Raw genomic sequence first — 9,191 nt, forward strand, 5'->3', positions numbered from 1 at the left:
GAAATGTTTTTAAACAAGACGAGCGTCTCTGGCTGTTATGATGTGGAAATAAAAACCTGCGGCTGAATCTGGAAGCAGCTTCATCAGAAAACCAGGTGAGGATGAGGAAGATAAAACCACCACACTGCAAAAACACAAAAACCTACCAACTATTTTTAGACCAGTTTCTGGTGTAAATATCTTAGCACATTTGAAATAAAACTAAACTAACTTACAACCAACTTTTCAGCTAAATACATTAGCTTATTTTAAGTAAATAATTCCTTAATATTTGTGAAAAGTAATTAGTTCAACTAGTAGATTATTTAAACTTTAACTAGACATTTTTCCCATGTTATAAGTGAAATACAAATGGAACCAGTTCTTTTTCATCGATATTAAGGAATTATTGAATGAAAACAAGCTCCGATATCTTGACGAAAAGCTACCTGTAAGTTAGTTTTGTCTCATTTTAAGTGTTGTAAGGTATTTTTCCTGAAAACTAGACAAAATACTTGGTTAGATTTTGCAGTGAAGGAGGAATAGAGACATTCGACTGCAGAGCTGCTCCTTCCTCATTGGTCAGAAATTTATGGACTGCATGTGACTAAATAGTTGAAATCCTTCTTCTGCAGACTAAAGACATTTTAAAGAAAAATGCGACAAACTTTCATCTGCTGCCTCCTGTCAGGTAAGGAAAGATGCCTAAAACAATTAGGATTTTGCATCTCTATAATTCCATATTTGCTTGGAATCCAATCCAGGAAACTGCTCCAGTTTCCTGGATTGGATAATTCTCCTACTTTGTAAGAATACAAAAACGGTAGAAACAAATGCATTCAGAAGCATTTGTTACACTGCAAAAACACAAAATGTTACCAATTATTTTTGGTCCACTGTCTTGTGAAACTTGAAAAAAGACAAAATGAACTTTTCTGCAAAATATAGAGGCTTGTTTAAGTAAATAATTTAACAATATTGATTTTTTTTAAAAGTATTAGTCCCACTGGCAGATTATTTAACTTATAAAATGGGTATAAGTTAAATATAAGTGAAATAATCTCATTATAAGTGAAATAATCTGTTAGTGGAACTAGTACTTTTTCTAATCATTATCAAGGAATTATTGACTTAAAACAAGCTCTTAGCTTGCAGTAAAGTTACTTGTAAGTTTGTTTTTTTCTTATTTTAAGTGTACGAAGGTATTTGCAGTTGAAACTAGTCAAATCTTGGTAAGGTTTTGTGGGGTTTTTTCAGTGTGCAGAGCAGATCTACAGCTTGTTCCAACATTTAATGTTAACTGTTGGTTTTTCTTGCAGCTCTCTGCGGTGCGAAAACACTGATCCAAACTAAAGGAGGAAGCATCACAGTGAAATGCTCCTTCACTTTGTCTGGAAGAGGGAAGTACGTCTGCAGAGATCCGTGTGAAAACAGAGACGTTCTCATTGAAACCGAAGCTACGGAGGCTCATAAAGGCCGATACAGCATCAGTTACAGAGAAGGAACCTTTCCAGCTTCTTCTACTGTTCTGTATGTGAACATCTCACAGCTGGTCCAGTCCGACTCCGGGCGCTACTGGTGCGGATTAAAAAGGCGTTTAATGATTGATTCACGCCAGGAGTTTATCGTAAATGTCACAGACGGTGAGTTTTATTTTTATTCAGGATTATTAATATCCCATTAGTTAATATCCAACTGATAAAAAAAATGAATGGCATAAAGAAGTATTCCAGTTATACCGTCATAAACATGAAGTTTATTTATTAATAAAATCAAGTGCTTCAGTCAGATCAGGCTAAATGGCTAACAGCAGAACTGAAATCAAATATCAAAATGTTGATGTTGAATGAATATAATTTCCTCCACAACAAATTGATTTTAGAGATTTTGTTGTTGCCATCCTGGGTTCATGAGGTTCACCGTAGCTCAACCAGCTCTTAAAATATCTCTAAAGAACAAAAACAACACTATTGCCCCGTCATTTATTTACACATTAGAGATATTATAGGCAGAAATAAGAATGGAGAAGTACATTTCCGTTAAAAAAATGTAGGAAATTTGAGTAAATTTGATAAAGTAAAAACATTTTTTACTTTTTCAAACCCAGAAATGTTCTTTTTTTTTTTTTTTAGAATATTTCTGAGATTCATCTCAAAATTTCAGATATTTTTTACAAACCTGTTTGTACAGCAGTGTATTGTTTTTTCCTCCAGTAGCATTTTCTGGCCAGTTTGAGCAAATAACTGAACAATGTCCTGCAGATTTGTGGAAAATAACAAAAAACATCTGAGTGGTTTTCTCAATATTCAGGATTTTTAATTTTATTATATTAAATTTTACAAGAATATTTAATGATCATCTTTCACATGTTAGCTTTGTTTGTTTCTTTTCTGAAGTTTTAAAGATCGCCCTTAGCACCTGTCACCAAGTTGCTAATTTATGCCTCAGTATATTAGTCATAATTCACAGATATATTTTTCTTCTATGTTTTCACTCACAGATCTGAAGGAGCTGGAACAGCAGACAGAGGCGAAAGGTCATGACCTGCAAAACTGAAACTCTAAGCATTAGCTTCAGTATTTCATACTTAAAGCGGACCTATTACGTAAAATTCACATTTTACACATTTTGTACTTCCATTTCAGCTTCTACCGTTTCTAAAAACATTCCAAGCGCTTTAAAAAACATCCAGATGTTTTTTTTTTGGCAGCACTTCAATATTTTTTGGTGTCTGAAAAATGAGCCGTTTCAGTAACGTCACAAATCACCTTAGCCCAGCCGGTTACCTAGCAACACAAGCAGAGCTCAAGCACGTTTTGTCAGCTGGTTTCACCGCTGTATGCACTGTATAATGGCTGCTGGAAAAGATAGGCGTTTTGTTGTTGACTTACCATCCAGAAACTACCTGTTCTATTCATTTTGATTGTTCAGGAGGCTCCACTTATGCTTTTCAAAGACGTAGGTTTGTATAATTGTGTATCTGTTTGCAGTCATTTTCACGTGCGGTTGTAAACGTTGAGTTGGGGCCAGCAACATTTTATTTGGATTTAAAGTGACAGAAGCCCTAAAACTGCTCAAAACAAGCAGAACTGATCAGACTGAAATCTCATTATCTAAGAAAGATTTTATGCAAAAAATTTTAATGAAAATGTTTTGCATCGTCCATACAACCATCCTAACCTGTAAATTTCACATCACAACCGACACTGTAATTCCTCTCTGCCAAATAATTTAATTGCAACAAAGAGTTACCATTTCCCAAACGTGTGTAGAGGATTATGACCTTTGACCTGTATTTATCTGGTGTTAAAGCAGCTGATCTTCCTTCCCTCTCTTTCAGGCTACGTTCTGCCTCTGGCTTTATGTGTCGCCGCATTTTTTGCTGCAGCTGTGCTGCTCCTCTACAAATGGAGAACAATGAGGGAATCTGATAGTAAGCTGACATTAAAATACATTTCAGGATTTATTTAATAGAAAACACTAGAAAAAGAACGAGATAATGACATATGAGGCTGTGTTGCATAGGTTCGACCAGCAGGAGGCAGTCAAGCAGCAGCAGCAGCAACAACAATATGAGACGGAGACAAGCCGAGGTGGATAAACATCCTGGATTTTGTTTAAACTGGAGATTAATTTATAATTCATGATCTTAATTTGAATTTTATCCCTTTCCTTTCACAGTTTTCTGCCTCAAAGTTTACAAACCTGACGCCTCCACCTGACGCTCCACAACAACTTTACTATAACCTCTGAGGCCAACGGCATTCCAGGAATTAAAATAAATGTTTTCATTAATAGATCCAAGTTCTGCACCAGTTCTGTTCACCAAAACAGATCAGATCAGAGGAAAAGGGTTCAGCTCTTTGGTTTGTGTCGCTAAACCTTAGCAAAGCTCAACAACTTTCTCAAAGAAAGCTTATAAACTTGATCTGTAAGCACATAATCTTGTGCTTACAAATAAAGTTTTGTAGCTTAGTGAAATTAAATGCCTGAAAAATAAAGATGTGTTCATCTGCAAAAACAATTAAAATTAATGTTTGGACATTGGTAGAAGGTATTTGTGTGTCTGTAAAAAAGATTTTTAATTGTAATTCAGTTTCGCATCGTTTGTAAAACCTCAGACATAAATACAATCTAACTGAAAACTCCTCTGTATGCAAAGCACTTTACAAAGACATCATGTCAACTCAATCAGGCATAAATTCCAATTATAATTATTAAACATCAAGTATTAAGCTCGGTTAACTTAGTAAAAAAATTAGTTAAAATTAATAAAAACAAAAAGGTTAAATCTAACGAGATGGATTGTATGGAGTCTGACTTGCAGCGTTCACTCCTCCTGGACGCAGCCGGCATGCATGTGGCAACAGTGGAGAGGAAAAACTCCCCTTAAAAAACAGGCTAGTTGAGACCAAAGTACCAGACTGATGACTTTAATGGTTCAATTTTTACTAGAAAGAGAGAAAAGAGAAAAGTGATAAATCATGCAGATAGAAATTATTGAGCTCATTTTGATTTATTGCTAATAGCAACAGGGTTATATGTTTGTGTATTAATGAATGTAGAAATGTTATTGTACATGTATGTGATTACATATGAATATCCATCCATCCATCCATCCATTTTCTTCCGCTTATCCGGGGTCGGGTCGCGGGGGCAGCAGCTTCAGAAGGGAGGCCCAGACTTCCCTCTCCCCAGCCACTTCTTCCAGCTCCTCCGGGGGAATCCCAAGGCGTTCCCAGGCCAGCCGAGAGACATAGTCCCTCCAGCGTGTCCTGGGTCTTCCCCGAGGCCTCCTCCCGGTGGGACGTGCCCGGAACACCTCACCAGGGAGGCGTCCAGGAGGCATCCTTACCAGATGCCCGAGCCTCAACTGGCTCCTCTCGACGTGGAGGAGCAGCGGCTCTACTCTGAGTCCCTCCCGGATGACCGAGCTTCTCACCCTATCTCTAAGGGAGAGCCCAGCCACCCTGCGGAGGAAACCCATTTCGGCCGCTTGTACCCGTGATCTCGTTCTTTCGGTCATGACCCAAAGCTCATGACCATAGATGAGGGTGGGAACGTAGATCGACCGGTAAATCGAGAGCTTCGCTTTTTGGCTCAGCTCTCTCTTCACCACGACGGACCGGTACAGCGCCCGCTTCACGGCAGACGCTGCCCCAATCCGCCTGTCGATCTCCCGCTCCTTTCTTCCCTCATTCGTGAACAAGATCCCCAGATACTTAAACTCCTCCACTTGAGGCAGGACGACCCCCCTGACCCGGAGAAGGCACTCTACCCTTTTCCGGCTCAAGACCATGGCCTCGGATTTGGAGGCACTGAGCCTCATCCCGGCCGCTTCACACTCGGCTGCGAACCGCTCCAGTGAGAGCTGCAGATCACGTTCCGATGAAGCCAACAGGACCACATCATCCGCAAAAAGCAGAGATGCGATCCTAAGGCCACCAAAACGGATCCCCTCAACACCTCGGCTGCGCCTAGAAATTCTGTCCATAAAAGTAATGAACAGAATCGGTGACAAAGGGCAGCCTTTCAAAGGTATCATTTATTTTTGTTACACTAGAGAAATGAATTTTATTTTCCTCATCTTAAACCAAAATCTGTCTTTCTTTAAAGGTGATTGAAAACAGAATATAGTATTTTAATACTTATATGTAATGTGATTTTTTTGTTTGTAAATGTAATCTGTGTTTTATTTTTAATATAAACTGACCCGAGGAAGAATAGCTGCTGCACCGAGCTGCTGATGCTGTTGTGGATCACAGTAAACAAACATAAACCTGAGGTTCATACTTTCACTTTCCCACATTTCCCAGAATCTTCTGCATGAACTCATCTGGCCTTGGTGATAAGATGACGCTGTTGTGATAATGTGTTTCTTACTTTCACATTTTATTTTGGTTCTTTCTGGGTTTACATAGAGGGCTTACATTGGTGTAATCTGGCGCAGTGTTCACAGACTTGTTTAAAAATGCATTCACATGCATTCACACATACTTGCATAGGTAAAAACACACACTCAACACACTCACCCCTCAACTCACTGCCTCTGTTGGCACCCAGAACAGCAATCTAGGTAGATGTGATGCACCAGGAGGCAGCATTGCTCACTGTGGTGGAGAAGCCCATGGCTGCAGCCTCAGGCACCCGTCTACCCATGTCTTATGTTTGTTTTTTGCTCTTGGACAGACTGTACTGAATTTTTCGATTTCCCCATGGGGCATTAATATTCGATCATTCAAGTTACTTCAGGAAAGGTGGAAAATAACAGACATTTATTAAAGCTGGCATAAATGACAACCATAACAATCAGTGCCATTTGTTGCACTTTCTCCTTTCTAGCTGAAATTGTAAGCAGTGGTTTCTGTAATGTTGTTTCCACCATTAATTAAATGAAACCTACAAAGGAAATGCAAATCATTCTAGAGCAGTGGTCCCCAAACTACGGCCCGCGGGCCGGATCCGGCCTGCCTCCACATTTGGTCCGGCCCCCTTAACAATACCAGAGAGCATTAAGATTTTTTTTTCATATATTGTATTTTCCGGTTTATATGTGGATTTTTCTTCAACCACGAGGGGGCTCTTTAGCAGGAAGTGTGTCCTGTAAACTGTGGGTGTTTTGTTTTGCATGGCGCATTGCTGCCATCTGGGGCTGCACAGTGGCACAGTTGGTAGAACTGTTGCCTTGCAGCAAGAAGGTTCTGGGTTCGATTCCCAGCCCCGGTCTTTCTGCATGGAGTCTCCTTGTTCTCCCTGTGCATGTGTGGGTTTTCTCCAGGTACTCCGGTTTCCTCCCACAGTCCAAAAACATGACTGTCAGGTTAATTGGTCTGTCTAAATTGCCCCTAGGTGTGAGTGTGTGTGTGCATGGTTGTGTGTCCTGTGTGTCTCTGTGTTGCCCTGTGACAGACTGGCGACCTGTCCAGGGTGACCCCACCTCTCACCCGGAACGTCAGCTGGAGATGGGCACCAGCACCCCCTGACCCCACTGAGGGACAAGGGTGCAAGAAAATGGATGGATGGATGCAGCCATCTGTTGGACTTTTGGGGAACTGCTTGACTTTTATGTTATGTACGGTTATGTATGGTTGTTTGCCAGCAGTAGAGCAGATGAACACACGTGTCTGATATGAACGCCGCATTCCAGGTCGAGTTCTTCGAAGCAATGCCTGTAAGTAGCAGCTTATACTTTAAAACAAGCCTTTATGTTAACATATGATAAAAGAAGTAACTTGTTTATTGAATTAGTTTTGGAAATACCTGCGGGCGATTTGATTATGTGCTACGTCATTGCTAACTAGCAGGCTGCTAAGATTTCTTAGGTCGTTATGTAGCATTGCAGCTCATAGCATTCTGAGGTAGCCGTTGTATCAGTTGTACTTCTAATGTATGTAACTGAATGTAAAACACTTCTGTAAGCTGCTCTGAGCTCATCCTGAGTTGTTTGTGTTTTGACAGTTTCACTCCATTCTACATGGAAATAAAGTAAGAACTAATTAATCCAGACTCGTGTGAAAGGAGTTTGGCTGATTAGTTTTGGTACAAGACTCGATAGCGAGACCATTACAAAGTGAATCATTGAAAATAAAAGAAAGCGCCCATTAAAATGGAATTAGGTTTTAATATGTTAAATATGAGAATGTTGTTGATCAGTTAAATAGCATTGAGGGGAAATGCTATTTAACAGTGCCCTACGACAGACTGGCGACCTGTCCAGGGTGTACCCCGCCTCTCGCCCGAAACGTTAGCTGGAGAGAGGCACCAGCAACCCTCCCGACCCCATTAAGGGACAAGGGTGCAAGAAAATGGATGGATGGATGGCTATTTAACAGTTTTTTAAATAATACTGGGATCATTATGAGAATTTGAGGTATAGATATTAGGATCCAGTAGATGGCAGTAGTGCAACAATAATGAATGCAAGCTACTGTTGAAATCTAAAGAAGAAGAAGGCACCCATTTTCATTTAGCCCATGCTAGTAGCAACACGAAGGATTAGCACTTTTACTGTTACAGTTACTGTTCGGAAACTACCGTAATCAGTTCAGTTAAATCTAAACTTGGCAACTTTTTCTTTTTCAACCGTAATAAATGTGATATTCAATTGACCTGTTATGACTCAAATTTTGGGTGTCCGCCCCCCTCTGCTGCTGCTGCATTGTTGTGGAAAACCTGGAGCGGCAGAGATATCTGAGGCTTATATGTGTATGTTTACTGGTTTAAAAAAAAAAAGAAAACTTTGGGGTTGTGCCTTATAGTCCGGTTCGGCTCATAGTGAGGAAAATACGGACTATAATCCTTCCTGGATTTTTTTCTGTGAAGAACCCAGAGAGGGTTATTTGGTTGTGCTTTCTGGAAAACAATATACATTTTACATTTAGGCACTCCTGCAATCGTCACACTTATTCTGTTACAAACTGACTCCGGCCCCCCACCAGAGATGGGAAATGTTATGCGGCCCCCACAGGAAAAAGTTTGGGGCCCCCTTTTCTAGAGGTTTACAGCCGTTATGTAGTACTGTGAGTACAGTGAGTCATGCCAGCAGGCGTAGTGTGTTTTATTTTCATCATTATTGTTACACTTAGTGTGGATATGATGGAAACATGGTTTGATCTAACCAACCCCGTTTCTCCTAAAATCTACAATCATCTTCTGTGTTTTGTTCACTTTAAAGACGAGATGATCGCAGAACTGAGTAGAGACTTTTTCTGACTCTGCCGTTAAACGGACAATGGCGCCATCATGTGGCCAGATAAAACTACCGCACTATGGCGATGGCTGGCAGCAACAGCATGTGTTGAATTCAGCTTTTCAGCTATTAAAAACAATAATAAACTGTTTTACATTTAAGGAAATGACTAATCTACCTTCCTGTCTTCCTCCCTTCTCTCCACTTTGGTTTTTAAATGTTCCTTCTTAGAACAGGTTCAAAAACTGTCTTCCAGTCGTTGACAGCTAACAGTGATATATGATAAAAACTGAAATATATACATCAGAATAATATTCTTATTACAATATTTCCCAGCTTGTCATAGGGGATGTAATAAAATATCATAGTTCACAATGCCAAAATCTGCAGTCAAATCTAAAAGAATTGAAACAGTTAGAGCCTCTGAGTCTGCAGTTAAAAGAAGGTGATTGATTTTTAATCAGTAATAACTTGTGTCTCCTCTTTCCCAGGAAGCACTGCTTCTGAGTGCAGCATCACTATG

Source organism: Poecilia reticulata, chromosome 7 (genome assembly GCF_904066995.2).
Source record: "Poecilia reticulata chromosome 7, P_reticulata-male-v2, whole genome shotgun sequence".
Classification (NCBI taxonomy): Eukaryota; Metazoa; Chordata; class Actinopteri; order Cyprinodontiformes; family Poeciliidae; genus Poecilia; species Poecilia reticulata.